This window comes from Sinohyriopsis cumingii, chromosome 7 (genome assembly GCF_028554795.1).
Source record: "Sinohyriopsis cumingii isolate HCF-2022 chromosome 7, ASM2855479v2, whole genome shotgun sequence".
NCBI lineage: Eukaryota > Metazoa > Mollusca > Bivalvia > Unionida > Unionidae > Sinohyriopsis > Sinohyriopsis cumingii.
In genome coordinates, this window is record NC_142967.1 from 135,253,799 (window position 1) to 135,276,294 (window position 22,496).

Sequence of the window (22,496 nt, forward strand, 5' to 3'; positions counted from 1 at the left end):
TCTAGCCTCATCTACTTTTTGCATTATACTATTAAAATTTTTGGGAAAAGCATTGTCTTCATTTTTAGTTCATAATCTTATTGTTCGTGTTTTTTTTTTCAAACTTAACATGTCTTGTCAAACTCGAAGGTAAAGTGTTCTGTAGTATTGGCTTTTATGTAGATGGTGTTTTTATAATTTGCTATTATTTTTTCTTGTTTACTGGCATATTGTCTTTCTCGTTCTTCTCTCATTTGCTGACTAAATAACAAATCTTTTTCTTTAATTCTTTTCTAAAACAACAGCTTGTCGTGCATCAGGATCGCCAATTCGCTCAACAATACCCTCAGCAATTTTCTTTTGACCTCCTTCAAGTAGTCCTCGCAAACCTTTTTCTTTTAGTTTTTCTAGATCTTCCGGTGATACTTTATCTACAACAAGCTGTTTGCCAAGTACAGACTCGGTGATGGGCTTAAGAGTCTATGTTTCTTCTGCTGTTTGTTGTTATCCAGCATGTTCTTGTTCAACTTTTTTCTTAAACGCAGCTCTTGTTTTCACATATTTCTTTAGAAGATTTATCATCGCCTTGTCGATTATTGTGAATAATACATTCATTTTATACTTCTTTACAATCTAAGAACTTGTCAGTTCCGCATCGAAATATGTGTTTGGTATCTCTGGCAAGTTTACTGAATAAGAATAAATTGTGATTTCCATGAGCGGACTCGTGATACAGCTCAACACATTTGTTTCTTGAAACATTACCGCATTGTTCTCGTGATATATTTTGCACGTCAATATTGTCCAGTCCGTTAAACAATATACAATAACCCGTATTTCTTCTGATAAAATAATCAACATTATAAAACTCCTGGGCAATAATAAATGGCATTACATTTTCTTTTTGTTGACAATGAAAAATAAGATTTGATTTTGTCCATTTCAGCATTGCTCAAGGTGATGTCATCAAGCACAATAATCTTTTGTTCGTCCGAGTCTAGCTCGGCAACAGGAACAAGATCTTCGGATGTCATTATAACAAACATATCTTCACCAACACCAAGTTCATTCTTTAGAATTTCGTTGTACTCGTTCAGCAAATCATCTTTGTCCTGCTGAGTATTGATCGTTACACACGATCGTAGTTGAATATGTTTTTGAGTAGCAAGTTCAGGTAATGGCAGTCTGGTAACTCGAAATTGTGTTTATTTGTTATTACTCGATCGGTAACAACATTTATTATGCACATCATATAAAATGTGCTGAACATTTTGTTAGCAGCAATTATAATAACATGAGCTACTACACAAAATTTGGTACGTTTATCAGTAGTTCATCTACTGAAACAACGGCAAGTACAGCTGCAGATGTTGATCTGACAAATTATCTTGTGCAATCTGGTGACACAATGACCGGCAACCTTATCACATCAGGACAACGAGTGCTAGATCTAGAAACAACATATCCAACAATCAATCCAGATGACTCACAAACAGTAAGCTTTGCACAACTTAATGCTGTCAGTAATAATAAGTTATCATTGTCGGGTGGAAGGATGACTGGTAACTTAAGTATGTCAGATCAGCGAGTGCTAGACCTTGAGACAACATATTCACCCATCGACGTAAATAACTCACAAGCAGCAAGTTGTGCCCAACTTAATGCTCTCAGCAATAGCAAGTTGTCAATAACTGGTGGAAAGATAACCAGAAATATCAACATGAGTGAAAAAATATTGAAAATCTTGAGAACGAATACCTTCCCCCACGTAACATAAATAACTCTCAGGCGGTAAGCTACGCATAACTTAGCTCGATATATACTTCTGATTTGTCAATATCTGGTGGGACGATGACTGGCGCGTTTTACGGGGTGGGAAATTGATATTTAATACCCGAAATGATAATATAACTTTGACCAATAACGATTCTGTAACAAATGTAAAGTTTGTCAAGGACACCTTTTTAATAAAATCCGGCGATATGATGACTGTCGCGTTAGATATGGGATCGAATAAGATAACGTCATATAACGCAACTGCTGGATATGATATTACAAATAGATTTTTGATGACCTGAGATCAATTACTGCAACAACCAGTGCTATTGATGTATCAGGTCGAGCTGCTGATGCACTTTACGTTAAGCGAACCGGTGGTACAAGTACAGGTATGTTAAACATGGGCTAGAATAAAATAACAACGACTTGTAATTCTTTTGCCTCATTTTATCTAACAAATAAATGTTATATTGACGCTTAAATAAATGCAGCATCAGCAAGTATAATTACTTTTGAAGATGCCAATTATCTTAAACAACAGGTACGATTGATATATTTGACAATAATATAACTTCTATGTACGTGCATGTATCTACATTAGATCTTACCAAAAAACAGTACGTAAATAGTGTTAGACAATCGCAATCGATTGGTGGTATTACAAAACGAGTTAAACATAGTGTCGGTTACATACCACATCTCGCAGATGCTATACATAATCGTTAGGGTTTTGTTGCAAGTTCATCAAGTTATTATTCGGATAATAAGCCAGTTTATACGTTTGCTTTTAACAGCCCTCTATCTGACGGGTTAGAGTGGATTACAAATGGAGAAGATTAAAATAGTGTCCCGCGGCCGTAGCAATATGGAAATATCAACTACGAGGTCGAATAAAAGCTAATGGCATATAATCTTATGACTTTGAATTACAGGGATCGAATGATGATTCCACCTGTACTGATCTACAAATTGTATTTAACATTGATGTTACTACTTCTAGACAATTTATACTTAATCATTAATCAACAACAAAAAAACTTCTATTTCCGGATTTATGTTTTAACCATGAGGAATGGTAGTCCTTACCCAGGTTGTCTGTGTTTCAGATATATACAATAGACGATTTAATGTAATTGTAATATATAATGTCTATTGATCCTCCATCGACCAGAGTCGCAAAAAAGTTTTATTATTTTATACTAAACCCGAAAACGAAGATCGAAATAGCTGATGTTCATCAGCTAAACCTAGAGAATGTGGAAGAGGCAAGAGCAATAACTATAATTGCTCGAATGAAAAATTTAACTTTTCGTTCCCCCTGTTTAACTGAGAATAGTGAAAATTTTGCTAGAGTTTCGGGAATGAGAGGCCCTCAACTGAGATACGCTATCAGAGACTTTGATATAATTAACAAATGCTGTCCTGTAAGCGACTGCGAGGAGCGGCGATTTAAGGTTGAAAAATATTTGATAAATACACTGATCGAGCTAAATAAAGAAAATGTTTTGACTATTGATAAATCTAAGCTTGTAAAAACAAAATTTCATGGTGGTAAGAAACCAGAGCAAGAGCGACTAAAGAAGATTCATGGCGAGCTTGACAAACTTGCTGAAACAAGGAAACAAGTTTCTAAAAAATCGTAAGTCAAGGACACATTTGCTAAACGTCTAGTATTTCGTGTACTCGGCATGGACTATTATGATAAAAAGTCGCTGTTAGAAATAGTAGATAACAGTATTGACACTAACCTCCAAACAACAACATATCTAGTTTTGATAGACTCTCTCACCGCCTCCAAACAACAGCATATCTAGTTTTGATAGACTCTCTCACCGCGATAAAGAAAAGTATAAGGTGTATCACATTAATGCTGCACTACACACAGCATCAGAAATTGAGTCTAGAATTGAGTTATATGATGATGTCGAACGAGACATATTTTATCAAGAGCTTGATGAAATTACAACTGTGAAACCTGTTTTTGACGAAGATTATGAAGTACATAATAAATCCAAAAGCTGCATTAAAAACTACAAAAGAAGCTGGAAAGTTACTGACAGAAGTAAAATACAAAGAGCTGATTGCTGGATACTTATATATACCCGCCATAGATATAGGGGACACTGATATTCGCGGTCTTTTCAGTTTTGAAACAGCTTATGCAATCATCAGGCAGCATCTAGTACTTAAAAATTGTAAACTGGGTCAGTTATCTTATGTTGTTAGTTATATCGACGAAACAGAATATATTTATAGTGGCAGAGTTAATGATATTACTGAAATATCAGCACATTTTGACCGTCCATTTTCATACCCAATTTTACCAGCTATAAGATATGATGATATCTCATCTGCAGTGTATGATGAGTACAGAGAGTTTCTTACCGATCCTGTCAATAAAAATTTAGTGCTCTGATTGATAAGGTTTCAGTTGAAAATGCTTTTATTACGGCTATTGAAATAATTACAGAAACAGTTTCATAATGACGAATAAAGAAATAATTGACTTCAATCATATTTTTTATATGGTCTCCAAGACAACGATAGAGACGAGCTGATCAAATACTAAAAATATTGCCATAAAAAACTTTACTGTATCAAACGCGACAGAAAATAGTACAGCAGAATAATAAGCGACAGAAAATAGTACAGCAGAATAATAAGCGACAGAAAATAGTACAGCAGAATAATAAGCGACAGAAAATAGTACAGCAGAATAATAAGCGCGCTAAATTATATTCCAATAATACTAACAACAGCTGGAATTGCTACAGCCGGCGGAACAGCAATCCCATTATTGTTAATTGTGTCGGGGATAGGTATTTTTTATCAACAGTAAATAAAAAGATCGAGCCAAAATATGAGAACAAAAATACCTCATGTAAAATAGCAATAGCGACTTACAATAAAAATCTTAATCAACTTCGAGCTTAGCTCATAGGTGAAAAGTTTATTATGTTAGATGTGATGCAGGAACTGCGAGTCAAAGACGATTTGCTCGTCGATATGATACCGAACAATGTTGCGAAATACGAAAAACGATACTAAGTAAATTTTATGTAAAATCGTTGGCGATATCATTTCAAAAATAGTAAAGATAGTAACAAATTTGTGTGAAATATAGATCACAGTATGAGCCACCATACTGTAATAAAAACGATAAAAAGGGAGTACCTGACGAGCAGGTTGAATGACGTTGGATATCTCTTTTTTTGTGGTAATTGTTATATTTATTTTTCCATTGTGCGTAAACATACCCCCTGGTGAATCGCTAAGTGCGAAACGAAATTTTAGAGATTCAGATGGCTGTCCAGGCTGATTTTCAATTTTGCAATTGGTGGAAATGTTTGTAATAAAATATGCCTAAGCGAACCCCGGGCGCTTTGAGGTTCGGAGATGCCAGGCGAGTTGTACCTGGAAATTATATTTTTTTAAAAATAATATAATTTTAGAATTACCCGTACAACTTTATCACGCCTTTTTCAATGCTCCCCCAATTATATATTAGCTTCTGTCGCGAAACACAAGACAATAAGTCTATCGCATTTTTCTAGGTTCAAACACATGAAGTAGTTTCCACTAGTCGATTCTAACGTTTGTCCGTACGTCTTAACCACACTGTTACCGAGCTCTTACAAATATACAGATAAAATTATATATATCAATGTATGAAGCAGAAACTAATCTCCTTGGAGCGTGTGTGTAAATCGACTTTTTTTTTTTAAAATCTCAGCAAGTTATTAATAGCGCATTCATTTTATTGATCAGAAGTTTGACCTGCGAGTCACAGCGAGTTATTAATAGCGGACTGGAATTTTGTGTGAATGTTAGGTAAAGTAATTTTGGTGAAACATGAGATATAAAAATCGCTAGCAATTTTGTGTTAAATTTATCAGTAGTCTTATAAAGGGGGTGTTTCTGGATCAAACCCTATTTGGTTTGACGACGGCGACGATTCAATGGCATGTCCTGGACGAGTAAACGATTATGAAATAGACGCTGTTGTCTCAGCAAAGTTGTTTTAGTAGTTTTTTAGACTAACTTGAGGGGGCTGTGGAGGGGAGGGGGAGAGAATTATGTTGTCGTCAAGTTCAAAATATGGTTTGGGGCTAGAACACCCCCTTTATAAGACTACTAGAAAAATGACTCTTACTAGTCTAGAAGCAAGCACTTTCGTGAGATAAAAATATTGGCTTTTGCTGTTGCAGTAAAACAAGATGGCCGCTATCGCTTAACCGGCTTGAAGCAGCTGTTCCGTTTTTTAGTGCCGTTTTCATGATATTTGTGCTTGTTGCCTGTTTTCATCTTCGTTATTGTGTTCATTATGTATTGGCTGTTAAATTCGTATGTGTTTCTTCATCTCCTTGTTTTGGAAACGAGAATAATTAGAATTTTTCTCAGCTGTCTTGCTTCACTGTTTTTGAAAAAACCGCCATCACGTGATACTCGCCAGTCAACCCGTTTATGCTACGATGGACCCTCATTAATTGCTTTAAATGTTCACTCCTTGGCTCTTCACACTACATTGTGCTCTAGACTAAACGAACTGGGACTACATTCATCATTACCTAAATGTAAACAGAAGCGAAAACAGAAACGTTGTTTCAAAGCTGGCCGGCGTAGAACAGGAAGAAAAATTTCAGTTATCTCCCTTATTTCGGCACAACCATTTAAAAATATTTCGACCGTTAATTTAGATAACCTAATTCAAATCCCAATTAATTCGTCAACCTTTGTGTCAACTATCCAAGAAATTCCTCTGCGCATTGCATTATTCAATGCCCATTCAGTAGGACCACCGGAAAAGCGCACAGAAATAGTTAATTTTATCAACGACCAAAATGTTGACATATTTTTCTTGACAGAAACATGGCTAAAAACATCAGGCGATGAGCCCAAGTGTGCGGATCTAACGCCCACTGGTTACTCCATCAAGTCGCTCCCCCGTAATTCTCGCGGAGGTGGAATTGCTGTCATTACAAAGAACTCCATGATAAAACGTCTTAACTATACCACAACATTCAATTTCGACCACACATCGTTTGAACTAGTCCAAACCACACTCACACTGGAGCAAGGGTCAGTCCACTTTTTCTGCCTATACCGCCCTCCTTCTAGAAGAAAAAACAAGCTGGTTGACTCTCTCTTTTTGGAGCAGTTTCAGAATCTCCTGGACTATGGAAATTAGATAGGTGGCAACCTGATTATTCTTGGAGACTTTAACTTTCACTTTGACTGTCCCGGAAACTCAAATACATCAAAACTCATAGATTCCATTAATGTTTCCAACCTCGAACAGTCAGTTAACCAACCCACCCATAAACATGGTCACATTTTAGACTTGATTCTTCATAGACCTGATGATAACATTCTACGGTCCTCCCTGGTATCCCATGACCTTGCATCAGATCACCTCTGCATTATATGCCATCTTGATGTATCAGTCCCTAACCCTCCACCTTTATCTGCTACTAAGAGAAACCTCCGTATGATAAGTAGAATCAAACTAATGCACGACATCCAAGCAAACCTAACAACTTGCTTACCTCCTACCGCAGAACAACTCGATAACTGTCTGCGTTCATTACTTGACAAACATGCCCCAGCTACCAAGTGCAGAGTATCAATTCAAAAGTGTTCTCCATGGTATAGCAGTGTTAGGGACCAGCTTCGCACTGCTAAATGAGACCGCCGTAAAGCTGAGAGGCTCTGGCTCTCCACCAGACTCACTATTCATAAGCAAATCTATGATGCCGCTAAGAAGAATGTCACAGATATAGTCCATGCAGCAAAATCAGACCACTACACTACTAAGATCATGGAAAGTTGCAGCTGCAAAGAACTCTTCGAGATTACTAACAAGCTAATGTCAAGGAACAAATCAACACCACTGCCAACTACCTTCTCTCCAGTCGACCTTCCGGACATGTTTGCAAATTTCTTCCGTGACAAAGTACAAACCATTAGAGAAAAGCTTGACACCACAATTTCAATTGACTCGTCGTCACCATACAGTTGGGATAGAGAATTTGAGCGGCAACCATTAGCAGCATTTGAACCTGTCTCTATGGATTTCGTACGTAAAATCGTGATGAAGAGTGCACCAAAGTCATGTGAACTTGATCCAATTCCAACATCACTGCTGCTTGAGTGCTTAGATCCAGTATTGCCTTCACTAACTGATGTTATTAATACCTCTCTCTCATCTGGGGAATTCCCATCATTTTTCAAAACTGCCATCGTAAAGCCTCTGCTGAAGAAACCAACACTAGACGATAACAATTTAAAGAACTACCGCCCAGTTTCTAATCTCCCATTCATATACAAAATCTTAGAAAAGGTTGTTCTATCCCAGCTTGTATCTCATCTAAATTCAAACAGTCATTTTAGCAATGTACAATCTGCATATCGCCTTTGCCACAGTACTGAAACTACTCTTCTAAAAGTAGTCAATGACATTCTCTCTGCATTAGATAGCGGAAAGATTACAGTCCTCTCCCTCCTTGATTTATCTGCAGCATTTGACACAATAGACCATAATATATTGCTTCACCGTCTCCAGCATGTATTTGGCATTCATGATACAGCCTTACTGTGGTTCAAGTCCTACTTGGTCAACAGGACACACATTTTATCTGCAAATGGAATACACTCCAGCGCAGTTGATCTATGTTGTGGCGTTACACAGGGGTCTGTTCTTGGACCTGTTCTCTTCATTCTGTACACTCAGTCGCTCTCAAGTGTATAGATGATCATCCAGTGTCTCACCAATTGAACGCTGATGACACCCAAATATACAAATCTAGCCACCCAACTGAAGTTGATGCTACCATCCAAGGTGTAGAGAGGTGCATTTCTGATGTGAAATCATGGATGACTTGTAACAAGCTGCAGATGAATGATGATGAAACTGAGGCCATTCTGATCACAACACAAAGACTTTCTCATTCACATCCTTTACCTCAAACAATAAATATCAGCAACACCAACATTAAATTCACACAATCAGTACGAAACCTAGGTGTTACTCTGGACAGTACTCTCGCATTGCACCAACATGTCATGAAGATATGCAAGGCTGCATAGCTTGAGTTGAGACGCATCAGCTCAATTCGCAAGTATCTTTCAGCTGATACCACTAAAACACTTCTGTGTTCATTAGTACTTTCAAGACTGGACTACTGTAACTCAGTTCTGTCTGGTTCATCTCAATATCTACTCCAAAAACTTCAAAAAGTTCAAAACACAGCTGCTCGGATCATACTTAGAGTAACACGATCAGAGCACACCTCCCCGCTGCTCTGTACCCTACACTGGCTATCCATTCGATCCAGAATCAAACACAAAATTTTTTCTCTGTGCTACATTTCACTGTCGGACTCTAGTCCAACATACCTATCCGACCTCACCCATGTGTACACACCAGCATGATACTTCCGCTCCTCTTCTGACAATCGTATACTGATTATTCCCACTATGAAAACAAAGTCATATGGACAGCGTTCTTTTGCATACCAGGGCCCAGCAATGTGGAATGAATTGCCCACTGAAGTTAGACACAAAGACACAGTGATCAGATTCAAGAGGGCTCTCAAAACTCACTTATTTCGACTGCAAGAACAAACTTAAAGACCTAATAATGTTTCCTACCTGAAATATTCTCAGCATGTTTTTTTATTTTTTAATGTTTTTCTAATTTCATGTTGTTTGTTTTTGTAATAATATTATTATGTTTCTTATCTTATAGGTGTTGTCTAATGTTGTAATGCGCTTAGAACTTCTAAAGATTAGGCGCTATACAAAGTCCTCATTATTATTATTATTATTATTATCGAGGAAACCTGATTTCTATTGTTGCCATAGCATACAAATTTAGCGAAGAAACTGACTTTCACTGCTGCAGTAATGTATGCTTTAGTGAAGAAGACTGACCTTTACAGTTACAGTTACAATAACACTCATTGTTTTAATAAACTGGCTTTTACTGTTGCAGTAGCACACATTTTGTGAAGAAGCCGACTTTTACTGTTCCAATTGCGTAGTAGATAATTTGGTGTTAGATAGTAGATCTCGGGGTTTTGGATAGTATATAAATGAGTCTTGTTTGCTATGAAGTTATGTATTGATTATTAGGTGTAGTTTTGACAACACATTTCACGTTAGAAACCATAGCAACCCATAATGTTAAATCTATTGACTTTTTTAGCATTAAGTTCACTTTGAGGCCATAGGTGTATTTGTTCTTTTCAATTCAGTTTAATATGTATGATACATAACCTGGATTATTATGTGTTGAGTAAGTTGGCATATTGTGTTAGTAATCAACCGTTGATACACATCCTTTGCTTGATCGTTTGCTTTGATAAGGTTGAGTGATTTTATTATCTGCATTTTTTTTTAGTAAGATTTAAACTAGAATGACATGCAATAGAGCTTGTGGGTATTATTTTCATGACAGTAACAAAAAGCTATAAGTTTGTACAGAAAAGAAACTAGTCAGTTTTTGTGTCCAACTTGTCGAGTTGGATCATGATTATTATATTCCATTATATGACAATGAACAGGACACTATTTGAATAACAATCAGAACAAGAAAAAGAAACAGGGCCATGGTATAGATTTGATCTTTTTTATTACTTAGAATGATCTGAATAGACTGGAATTCACATTTCTAACAGTTTTGTGGCTCTTCGTACTTCAAGCAAGTGCATTTGAAAACTCTTATTTCATCACTTAAACATTGTGATTCCAGGAGTACGTAAAAGATATTTCATAGTCTTTCTGACTTTGCTAAGTGGATTTTAGACCCCACCGACGCAGAATCGTTAAGGGTGTTTGTAGTTGATCTGAACGCTCTAAAGAGATTGAAAAGGCTTGAAGACCGAGCGACAAGACCCTTCATCTACCTCAGACAATGCAGTGAATATGGAAGAGCAACAACAGAAGCCACTTTTGGTCATAGATGTGTAGTCATTCGAAAAGGCACTCAACAAAGCTTCTTCTTTTCTTTATCTTCTTTTCTCGCCTACTACACTGTTGTTCATCCTCTTGATCTATATACCCTGGCTAATTGCTACTGTTGAACCTAGACATTGTTCACCGTCACTATTCAATACTCTGAACTTTGTCATTTAAACTTAATATCGTCCACCATCTGCACATATATATTTACAGTTATATATTATCAGCCACTGGAGTTCGATCCCCGGCCGATTCATACCAAAGGCTTGTAAAAATGGTAATAGCAGTTGCCTCGCTTAGCGTTCACCATTAGCAGCGCTAGGACTGTTAGGCCTGGTGTAGGACAATGTGATTGGGTGGGACATCATACGGCATGATGCTCCATTGCTAGACATAACTATAATCTGACACACTGCAGACATCGTAGCGATATGACTAACGATATGACTAAAATTGTTAAAGCTACGTTCAAAATATAAATCACACACATACACACGATCCGAAACAACTACTAATGAATACCTGACTTGACACTGAATACATTTGAAGTACAAATTGCGTCCGTAAAATAACTTGTCAGGGTACAAAACAAATTAATTTTTTTATGATACGGATGTTGATGAAGATCACTGTAAACCAACAGCGAGAAAAACCAAGAACAAGTTACCAATAACGAGCATGTTCGAACTCCACTCATCAGCTTCCTTTTATGCCTATATGTGCGTTTTGCTGGCGACAAGAAGCTTGCCCACGCTGTGCGATTATAATGTAGTTTAGACGCAAACGTTTCATTATATACTGAAAGATTTTTTCATATGTTGTCAGATGACATATCCTTGACAAAGGAAAGTGTATGTACATACAAAGATACTGGGCAGCAGCAGAGGGGCTGTACAGACCGAAACTTTTTGCACAATAAACCCCTCCAGGAAACTATTCCTCGATAGAGGGCTTATTTCGACGAAATAAACCCTTCTATTCAGAATACAGGACAAAAAAAAATGTCCCCCGAAAACTCGAAGAGTTTCCAGGGACAAACTCGTTGAGTTTGCACTGACAACTTGGGTTACTTCAATAAATCTGAAACAGTTTCCGTGGCGGGGTCGTTATTGAAAAATCCATGGGTCGGGTCCATCCCCTCTGCTGCTCTGGGAAATGAGTTTCCAAGGAAAAACATTTTTATGTTAGCGGAATTAAATCATTGACAAATAAATAATGGCAAATATTGGAGAAGCACATACGACTAGATTAGCTCGAGAACGTCTCGAAGCAATTCAGAAATTTCTTCCTGTCCGTGATAGTGTCAGACAAAAATTACAACTAAGACAGCAAGCACGGGAAGGCTTTGCAGAGACTACGGAGGAATTATTTAAACCCGTGACCAAAGCTACTGAAAAATCCGCAGCTGTTACCAAAGAGGCTTTAATAGAGCAAAGGAAAATTTTACAGGATATTTCAGCTGGACTTAAACCCCCGCCTCCACCCGATGAAGTTGTTGTGTCAGTACCTGCTGGTAAGCGAGTAACAGGGAGAATTACTGACCCCGCCAAAAGATTTACGCCGGATTATATTGAACTTCTTAAAAATGTACCAGAAGAGAAATTACCTGAGACAATACTGTTAGGATTGATTAGAAGAGATGTGTCTTTAAACCCAGAACACGGTTCTATGACAGATGATAATTTTATCAAATATTCGTATCGTATACGTGAAAATAAAAAACAAATCAGCAGGGACGATACAAAATACGATAGACTTGTAGATGCTATACGTAAACTTGAAATTCCACCATCGCAACCTCAAGAAGAAAAATCACCGTTGCAACACACAGAACGACAACAATATCCTTCACGGCGAAGAGCAATAGATCCTGACCTAACTCCGTTAAGTGAATACGAGGCTGCATCTGAAGGAAGTCCGCGGGGCCAAAAATTCAAACAAACTAGGTCGCCGATAATTAGCTTAACAACATCTTCTGAAAGTTTGCCTCAAGACATTTTATCCCCAAGAATTGTACCATCAACAGGGGAGGGTTTAGGATCCGGTTTTATTGCCTGCCCTAATAATATCATCGATGATGTATCACGGTTGGAAGTTCTCATCGGAGGAAGACGTGCCGGAAACAATTCTCCGGAAATTATAAATGAAGCCGCAGATATCTGTCAGAGACTATTTCAGCGTGGCATCATGGATATCAGCATCTACCGGGGGCTCATTGATGAACTCGCAGACGGTTACCACAGCGACTAATAATTAAATTTGCTAGCAAATTCAGTTAGATAAACAATAATTAAATAAAATGATACTACACGATTCTTTTCGCAGACCAAGAAGTGTCAGAGTAGTAAACTCACGATTACCAGTATACGAGGTTGTTTACGGAGATGGAGTCGGTGATGTTGTTAGGGATTTAGTCACAAGAATCGCTCCGAAAGCTGGACCGTTAGCAAAACAATTCGCGATGAAAGCCGCTGATGTTGTCAAGGATAAAGCCATTGGCACTGTTGGTAGTCTTGCCGGGAAAGCATTTCAATCAATCAAGGATCGACTAGCACAGCTGATACGAAAAAAAAACCCAGTCGAGAGGTTGGTGCCAGTAAAACTACCATCCACTGAAGCTATGCCGGCAAATGTTAGTAGCGTAGTAAATAAGGCCGTAAATCAGAAATTAGCTGAGATCGCAACAGCAGGAATTACCTCCAAAGCGTTGCAAGATAGTGTAACTGCTAATTTGATAGCTGGTAGTGGTTTCCGGTGACGATAACATTTTAATTAGATCATCACAAATAATAATAATGTTTGCACGAAAATCCAATGACGCGTTTGATATGTCCAAACCAGTACTTAAAGATGATTCTGTACGTGATTTTCAATATTATTCTTATGAAGCACGTGATCCTAACCAACGCGGAAGAATTGAACTACAGGTCCAGGATACAAGTAGATACTTCTTGCCCGCTGAGGCCTTCATCGAAGTTGAAGGTAGGCTTTTAAAGAATGATAACACTAACTACGGAATCGGCGACCGAGTTGGATTTGTTAACAACGGCATCATGGCGTTATTTAAATCCGCTATTTACATGATAGATGGAAAAGAAATTGAAACAATTCATGATAACGTCGACGTTGCCACAACAATTCTCGGGTTGGCGAGATACTCGGATGATTACACCAGATCAGCCGGACCATCAATGATGTTTGCAAAGGATATAACCGACAGCCCCGAGAACAGGAATGTAACAATGAATAATGCCGGTGACGCAGTTGCATCGATGAACGAAAATTTTAATTTGGGTTTTGCAACACGTAGATCGATGTTAAGTGGAGATGAAGAGTTCTCAGGTGTGATTCCATTGTCTCACATCTTTGGATTCTGCAGAGATGTCCACAAGGTCATATTCGGTGCCAAACACACAGTTGTACTTGTGCGAAAACCTGATGATAATGACGCTATCTGGCGAGATGCTGCTGTTGCCCCTGGTCAGGTAATACTAACTAAACTGTGGTTGTGGATGCCAGTGTTGTCTCCGTCAATCACCGAAGAACAACGACTGTTGTCTTTCATGGACACGGGCGGTAAATCACTGCTATCCTGGAAAACAACAACCACAGACGTTATTCAGGGTGATAATGGTGGGTTGTTTACATGGCATATATCATCGCAACAAGGAGTATCAGCACCACGACATATTTTCATTGCATTTCAATACCGTGCTAGAACAGATAGCCAGGAAAGAAATCCAATGGTATTTGATACACTTGGAGTTTCTGAAGTTTCGTTGAGAATAAATGGGCATCAGGAGCCATCTGAGGATATATTAATAGATTTCGAACATCATCGTGTCGCACGCGCGTATCATCGTCTGATGTCATTTATGGGGCGCGACCTTAATGTAGACACTGGCCTGCAAATATCACAGCGAGACTTTATGAGTTTATATCCGATTTATTACTTTTCGCTGGAACATCTTGATCTGGTTAAACAATCTGTTGTCGACCTACATTTCCGAGCTCGTGTAGGTGTTCCTGCTGGTGGTTACAGAGCGATTGCTGTCATACTCTCCGATAAAGCAATGCTGCTTGAAGGTGTTGGCGGACGAATGAGGGTCATCGACGCTCCAATCGAGAATATGTAACGCAATTAAAATCAAACTTAGGATATAATGTCATACAGTCATGTTAATGTCACCTTGACTTCCGGTCAAACGAAGAAATTGCAATCAAAGAACGCAAGCACGTGCGGGACATCAATAACACTAAAACGAGATCAGATTACTGGTGGTCCAAACAAATTGTCGTTGACTAATACTCAGCTTAAACATTTTAATAAGGCACTAACAGCAAAAACCGGTGTCCGACTTGATTTCTCTGCTGCAGCTATCAAGGACATGACTAAAACCGGTGGAATATTTCCTCTTCTCGCAGCAATACCGGCGTTGATTGCCGCGGCAGCACCAGCCGTAGCAAAAGCCGCAGCACTCGGTGCAGTTGGAACTGCAGCTGGAATGGCACTAAAAAAGGCAACGGGAAAAGGATACAAGAAAAAAAGGGACGCGGTCTAAGACTACCAGGAACTCCACCATCATGGTATCCAAAAAAATTCTAACGCCGTTGAGCAATTTTGATTTACTCGATGCTGTTAAAAAATTGCGTGTAAAACATTTCAGAGGCGTATTTATGCGAGATCAATTACCGCAACGACCGAATAATCCAGAAACTGGCATTATCAATCTCGACAACAAAGATGGTCCGGGAACTCACTGGGTTGCTTACGCGATCGATCCACGTGGAATTATCTATTTTGATTCGTACGGTTTAGCACCGCCAGTTGAGTTTCTCAAGTATGTCAGCAGATTTTCTAATGTTCCAGTGTGGCAGTCGACGTTACCAACACAAACATTAATTGATCCGCCCATTTGTGGGAGGGAGGTTTTAAATGTTCTTGATGCAATCTCAAGAAATCCAGCAACTCCTCCTCATAAAGTAGTGTATGAATATACCGCATCGAGAAATGCTAGCATTTGAAAAACAGCAATAAGAATAATGGTGGATATTTACGGAAGACCTTTCACACGAGGAGGTAAACCAAGCACAGATGCTGATCTCTCAAAATATGCGACCAAAGATGAAGTCGATAATCTTTTGAATATAGCTGGAGTTGACCCAGATGAAGTTGCTATTTTCCAAGACAGGCAAGGAAAACTAAGAACGAGCAACATTAAGTGGAATGATATAATTCGCAGAGTTCTTGGAGCTACCAAGGATAACTTCGTTGCATTTAGTGATGGCGGCCGGATCAAGGACTCGAATATATCAATCGCAAGCATCAAAGACAGTATTGATAAAGGTGTTGATAAATGTGTGAAAAAAGCCGGTGACACGATGACAGGCGAACTCAGCATGAGCGGCAACAAAATAACCGCGTTAGCGAATCCCGAATCCGACCAGGATGCGTCAAACAAACAATACGTGGACATCGTCAACGGTAAACTAAATACGCTGCGTGCAGAGCATGATGTTCACGTGGGCGCGTTTACAAGATTTCGAAGAAACTTCGTAAAAACTGATGAGGTCGTGGATAAGTTCTTTGGGACTCCTCCAGTCGTCGATGTAAAACTCGCTGATGTAAAGACCGACATTAACACGATCAAACAAACACAGCAGGATATCGTATCGGGTATTCCTGATATCGTTAACAAAACCAGTTTGATTAAAGTTCCCACTGGAGTTACTCCGGGGCATATCACCAACATCGTATTCACGGTATCATCGGGATTCGCAACATGGTCACGACAAAATAACACTATCAAATATACAGCAACAGCCACCGGTGTTTACAGGTTGTCTGTGTTTTCAGCCGCTAAATTTGAAATCTTCACAACATATCCTTGGAGACATTCCACCGATAAGTATTCCGGGGTTTGCACTGTAATACTAAACAGCGGAACCGAGGAAACATTTATGCTTGAAGCCGAGGACGATAGTTTAACAGCAACATCTTACTGGTTTTGTTTGGAATTCGTCGCTGCAACGCCTCAATTGGTTACCGCGTAATTGAATAATGTCAACGACGCCAGATGCTCAACAATATCGATACAATCAAGTCCGTGAGTGGCAATCTGAGTTAAAAACTGTCATCGAAGTAACTAGTCAAAAAGTAAAAAAATACAAGCGCCGCATAACAGTGCTGGATATTATGGTTTATTCAGTATCTGCCGTTGTTGCATCTGCCGGAGCAATACTATCAGCGGTCACTCCGGTAACTGCAGCAGTCGCCGCCACGATCTGTGTTTCCGCGGCCACAACAACAGCTGGAGTTTTCGGCATCATAGCAAAAAAAATATCATCATGTGCTAACACAAAATTACACGATTACACGACAAAATTAAATACAGCCACGACCGCATATCAGAAATTATCATCGCTGATATCATCATCGTTAGACGTGCAAAGTAGCGACGCTACGATATCAGATTCTGAATTCAAACTAATGTCAGATGCGTACAATGACTATTTGAAAACTAAACAAATAAATAATGTCAATAGAACTGCTTCAACAAATAGTCACAAACACAACACCGGTAAGGACCACAATGATCTCAGTGTCCTCGACGACACCAGAATTCGGTATTAATTTTCGAACTCCAATTCCAGTGAGTGAAATCGCGTTAGCAAAGCTCAGTGTGTATCACAGCTGGCCCAATGTTAGGTCGGCATCATTTGGTGGTCTGCAGCCAAATAATTCATTCGTGTTCGGGAAAAGCAAAGCCGACTCCGGCGAACAGGGTGAACTTGACTGGAATACAATTACACTTCCCACTGGGAGTTATCAGATCGAAGAAATCAATAATGAGATACAACGCCAAATAAAACGAATCACCGGCAAGGAAGCCAAAATATCTATAACAGCTCATGAACCAACGCTGTCTGCGGTCATTGAAATCTCAACGCCAGGATACGCCGTGGATATTTATAACAGCTCAATCCGAACATTATTAGGATGGCCAAAGGCCCCCGAGGTTAAACCTCGTCCACCAAAACCTGAAAAATCGGATTTTATGACCTATAAAGAAGCACTACACGACCTCGAGTACAATTATTATTTACTCCTTGCAGATCAATTACTAGCAAGAAAAAGTACTTTAATGCCCGATACTTGGAGTATAGAAGCTCCACGTGTTAAGGGGGGGCAGGAGCTCCGTGTTTACCGTCTAGATGATATAGAATCTGAATTATTTATTCCGATCAATCTAGTACATAAACAACAGCTACAACTCCTGCGAGTATATTTCCAAGATTATATTTCTGATTTAACAAGTCCGCGTGATAATATTATCACAACCATAGAAAAACTAAACAAACTCGCATCGGCCATGGAAACTATAAATCTAAGAATAATTCAGGCTTTACTGGATCTTAAAGACTATATCGATGATAATTATAGACAGATAGCCAGAGCAGATTTTGCAATTAAATATGGTATTCAAGTGAATGATATTTCAGATTTTAAATTTCCTGGATATAACGTGCCCGAGCTGAGAAAATCAGTCTCTGATCTCATCGATCAATCTTTCGAAGATATTCTTGCCGCGTACGAACGAATAAAACCACAACCTGTTATTCTCAAGCACGACAACAGTACAGCATCCGATGGCAGACACATCTCACCCGGGATCGTAAATATCACAGATGTTATTGCGGTCAATCTTGTATGTGACGTCATCGATGGCAGTTACAGCGCATCAGATACTACGACGGCACAACAGGGGTTTATCCTGTATACGTTCACACCAAGAGACCCCCCTGGTTTTCTGATTGTGCAAGAACCAATCAATCCGGTCTATCTACGGTGTCATAACCCGTGGTTGTCAACGATAAATTTCAAACTCACCGACCAGAGGGGGAATTTGTTGGACCTGCGTGACGAGACTGTTAGTATAAACTTACTGGTGAAGTCCTAAGTCAAGGGATCCATAATATTTATAATAGTTTTTTTTTCTGCACTGATCCATTTTCGTCATTTTATCGTGCAAATACCCTATCAAAACCAGCATAAGTTATCGTTGAAAGTGCTAGCACGCATTTAAAAAAAAACGGTTGTGTATAATGTATCAACCCGAGTACATTCATGCACGAGTTCATATTCATGATAAGCAAATTCTTTACGAGGCAATAAAAACCGCATTTCAAATACAGACATTCCCAGAACAGTATTTCCCCGTTAAAATAGTTATTGACGTGTATGGTGACGAAGACTTCTTGTTAACTCCGTCACAATTAACAGAGCTACAGCAAAATCATATGATCATAGTTTGGTGTCAACGAGAACAGATTATGAACTATTCTTATTCCTGTATTGATGTTGAAACGCTTAAGCAAATCCTGAAAATCTGAAAGCGCCCTTCACTTGAGAAACTCTTTGAGTTTCCAAGGGCAAAAAAAATAATACACTTTTTTTTTTACCCGTGGAAATGTGCTTTACACTCCAAGCGGGGGGGGGGGCGCTAGCGTTCTCAGGTTCTACTTTCACTTTGTGCTGTGAGTCACACGCTATGCGGTTTATACTTCCTTGTCGGCCTCGTAGTCAGAAACACTAGTATTTTTGTCAGAAATGCAAGGCATTTCCGTGTCTAGATTCTTTATATAACCTTTTAACCGTCTCACCCTGGTGCTAATTAATTTTCGAGTCTCATACTCTTGTGACAATCCAAGACGAATCTTCTCAACTGCACGGCACAGTGGAATAAATTCAGATACCTGATTTTCAGTTATCCCGGCAAGTGATCTGTAAACACGATCTTGCAAACCCTTAATGAACCTATAACGAGCAGGGAGATTGTTCTTCCCCAAGCGTGATAGCTCATTCAAGGATTCAAAATCTGACATAATTGTTTCAGTGTCTAGTAAAATATTAAAACCTCGCTGTTGTAATTCTTTAATTTCAACAAGTATGGTATTTATATTTTCGTGATTCATATTATTATATATTTTTATATTTTTAATAGAAACACTTTGCATGAGAAACGCTAGCTTTCCAAAACAAAACGAGACAGTCGGAAACATTTATCCCCTGCAAGGGCCTAGATCGTCAAATAACGTTCTAGAACCCCACGAGGACTGCTTCCGACATGACAATACAACATGTAACACGAAACACTTTATCCCCTGCAAGAGCCTCTAGATCGTCAAATAACGTTCTATAGGCTCAAGAGGACGTGTTTAGTGAATTGACAAGGACAAACATATAACACGTAACTTATCCTAAGGACGGACCCCTCTGACTGCCAAGTGACTCAGAGGCACATTTATTTACAAGACGAGACAGCCCTGGCTTCTAGGATCGAGTTCTCTAGCAGGCCCGGCAAACATTTATTTGACAACACAAACAACCTTTACCTCTGATTCGAGTATCACAGCAAGCAAAGGTACAATGAACATGTAATCTTATCCTAAGAGACGGTACAGAACAGACAACCTTTACCTCTGATTCGAGTATCACAGCAAGCAAAGGTACAATGAACATGTAATCTTATCCTAAGAGACGGTACAGAACAGACAACCTTTAACCTCTGATTCGAGTATGACAGCAAGTAAAGGCACAATGAACATGTAATCTTATCCTAACTTATCCTAAGACCTTATCCTATGACGACACAAACATACACAGGTGGGTCATTTTCTACGGTCAGCAGCAGAGCAAAACCATCCATTGAATCGACCATTGGATGGTGCACAAAAGACACCCGCCATTGGCGGATTAAATTTATGGTTTTGCTTGCGCGTGCTGACTTTCGATCGACCCAAAGGTCTTAGGGAGCGATTTCGTATATAACCCAACTGTTACTTGCGAGTTGGAAATTCGCTCTAGCAGTGGGCGGGACTTGTTTAAAATATTTTAATTGTATGTTTTCTTAAGCGCGGTCATATAACAAGCACAGAAGAGCAAAACAGTCGGATATATTCAGTAAAACGAGGATATTGTTTGTAAAAAAATATATATTCTACGGTAAATAAATGATTACATGTTATGAACTCGATAAAATATTTTATCAAGGTGGCTTTCTTAGGGGGAGCAAATCCTCTGACCAGCAACGACAACTCTGCAAAGCGTTACACACTCTCGGAGGAGTTATCGTCGTTTGTGTCAACGATAAGAGTTATATAACAGAATGAAATCTGTTTGAGCTTCTTTGAAAATGCTGTTTTGTAGATCCCATCTGCGACATGCTGTACAGAAGGTGGACAAATACCGAAATACCTACCGGCTGCGCTCATTGATTGAAATATTATTTCTTCACGAGTCTCAACATTCACAGATTTCACTGCTCTTCTTATAGCTGTTTTACATTTAACTCTTCCTCGTATGGTATTCTTGCTCTGAGTGATCGCTTGAAGGTTTTCAATACTGTTATCAAGTCTGTTCCCGTTAATATGATCAATGACAAGGCCTTTAGGGATCTCTCCGTTAAAAACCTCATAGACGAAACGATGACATAAATACCTCCCTTTCCTAACAGTAAATCTTAAATAACCAGCATTATCAACTGTACCAACTTGTTTCCTCAGCCTGTAGTTTCTCACTATGCCATCTCGGTTTGCCTCATAATTTGGAATAGTTGGATGTCGGACGAATTCTTGATTCATTATACTATAAGCAAATCATTGTCTAATTCATAATTTGTCTGAAAACTTATTTATGTAATCACGCTCGCATTTGAGAGCGTTATCACAGTCTGGATTTTTTTTTATCATAATACCGTTTTAGTTCTCGATAGCGTTTTCCACCACACGCTGAACATAATTGCGTTTTTCCTCGTACTCCAATGCCGCATCTGATACACGGTATCGGTCCTAGACTCCCACCGCGGACCTGTTGAGCATGTTGTCCACAGTATTCGCCTCTGCAGGGTTTGCTACACGGCGCTGATGAATTTAGTTTGATCCACTTGCATTGGTTCATCATATAATATATTTGTCTATTTAAATATTTGTCTTAATTATAATAATGGGTTTTGAAAGACTATCCAGAATAAAACCCATATCAGGTTCTAGATTCGATCTTGACCGGTTAACCGCTGATCCACGACGAAGAGAGTTAGCAGAGGTAATTGGTGTTATCAAGAATGCCAAAGAAGAGTTTCGTCGTGATGGTGCCGCACACACGTGGTCTTCGTATAAAATTATCCTCGGAAACGCGAGCGTTTCTCGGGAAATGCAAAGCATTTCTCGTGACCGTATCATTGATGCTACCATGAACGATACAATCGCGCGTAACATAATTGGGTATCTCGACGATAGAAGATATTTCGTACAGATAAAATTTATTGTTGGAGTCGGCGAGGGAACGTGGATTATCAGAGACAAACTAGACCCTGTTCTTGATGCCAGAGGCGTTCGTGGAAAAACCGTTCTGTTAAGTAAAGACTCAAAACCGGGAGTACTTGTTGGGATTGATATACCATATTATGCCAGAGCGTATCCTGTGACCGCAGTTGTTTATGGAATTTATCCGATGAAGAAACCACGCGTTGATAAACTCAAACCGATGAAGGTGTCGGTGTTGAATTGTGTAGCTGAGCGAGTAATGGAACATTTTAACAATGCAATGCGAGGAAACGGCCTAACACCGCTAAGACAAACTAAAATAACAGCGTGGGCGACACGAGTAGCGGATAAAGGAGCGTCAATAAATGATGTTGCTGAGCTAGAGCGATTACTAAAATTTCCTATAACGGTTTCATCGTTAACCGGTGAGGTATTGTATGAGTGTAAATACA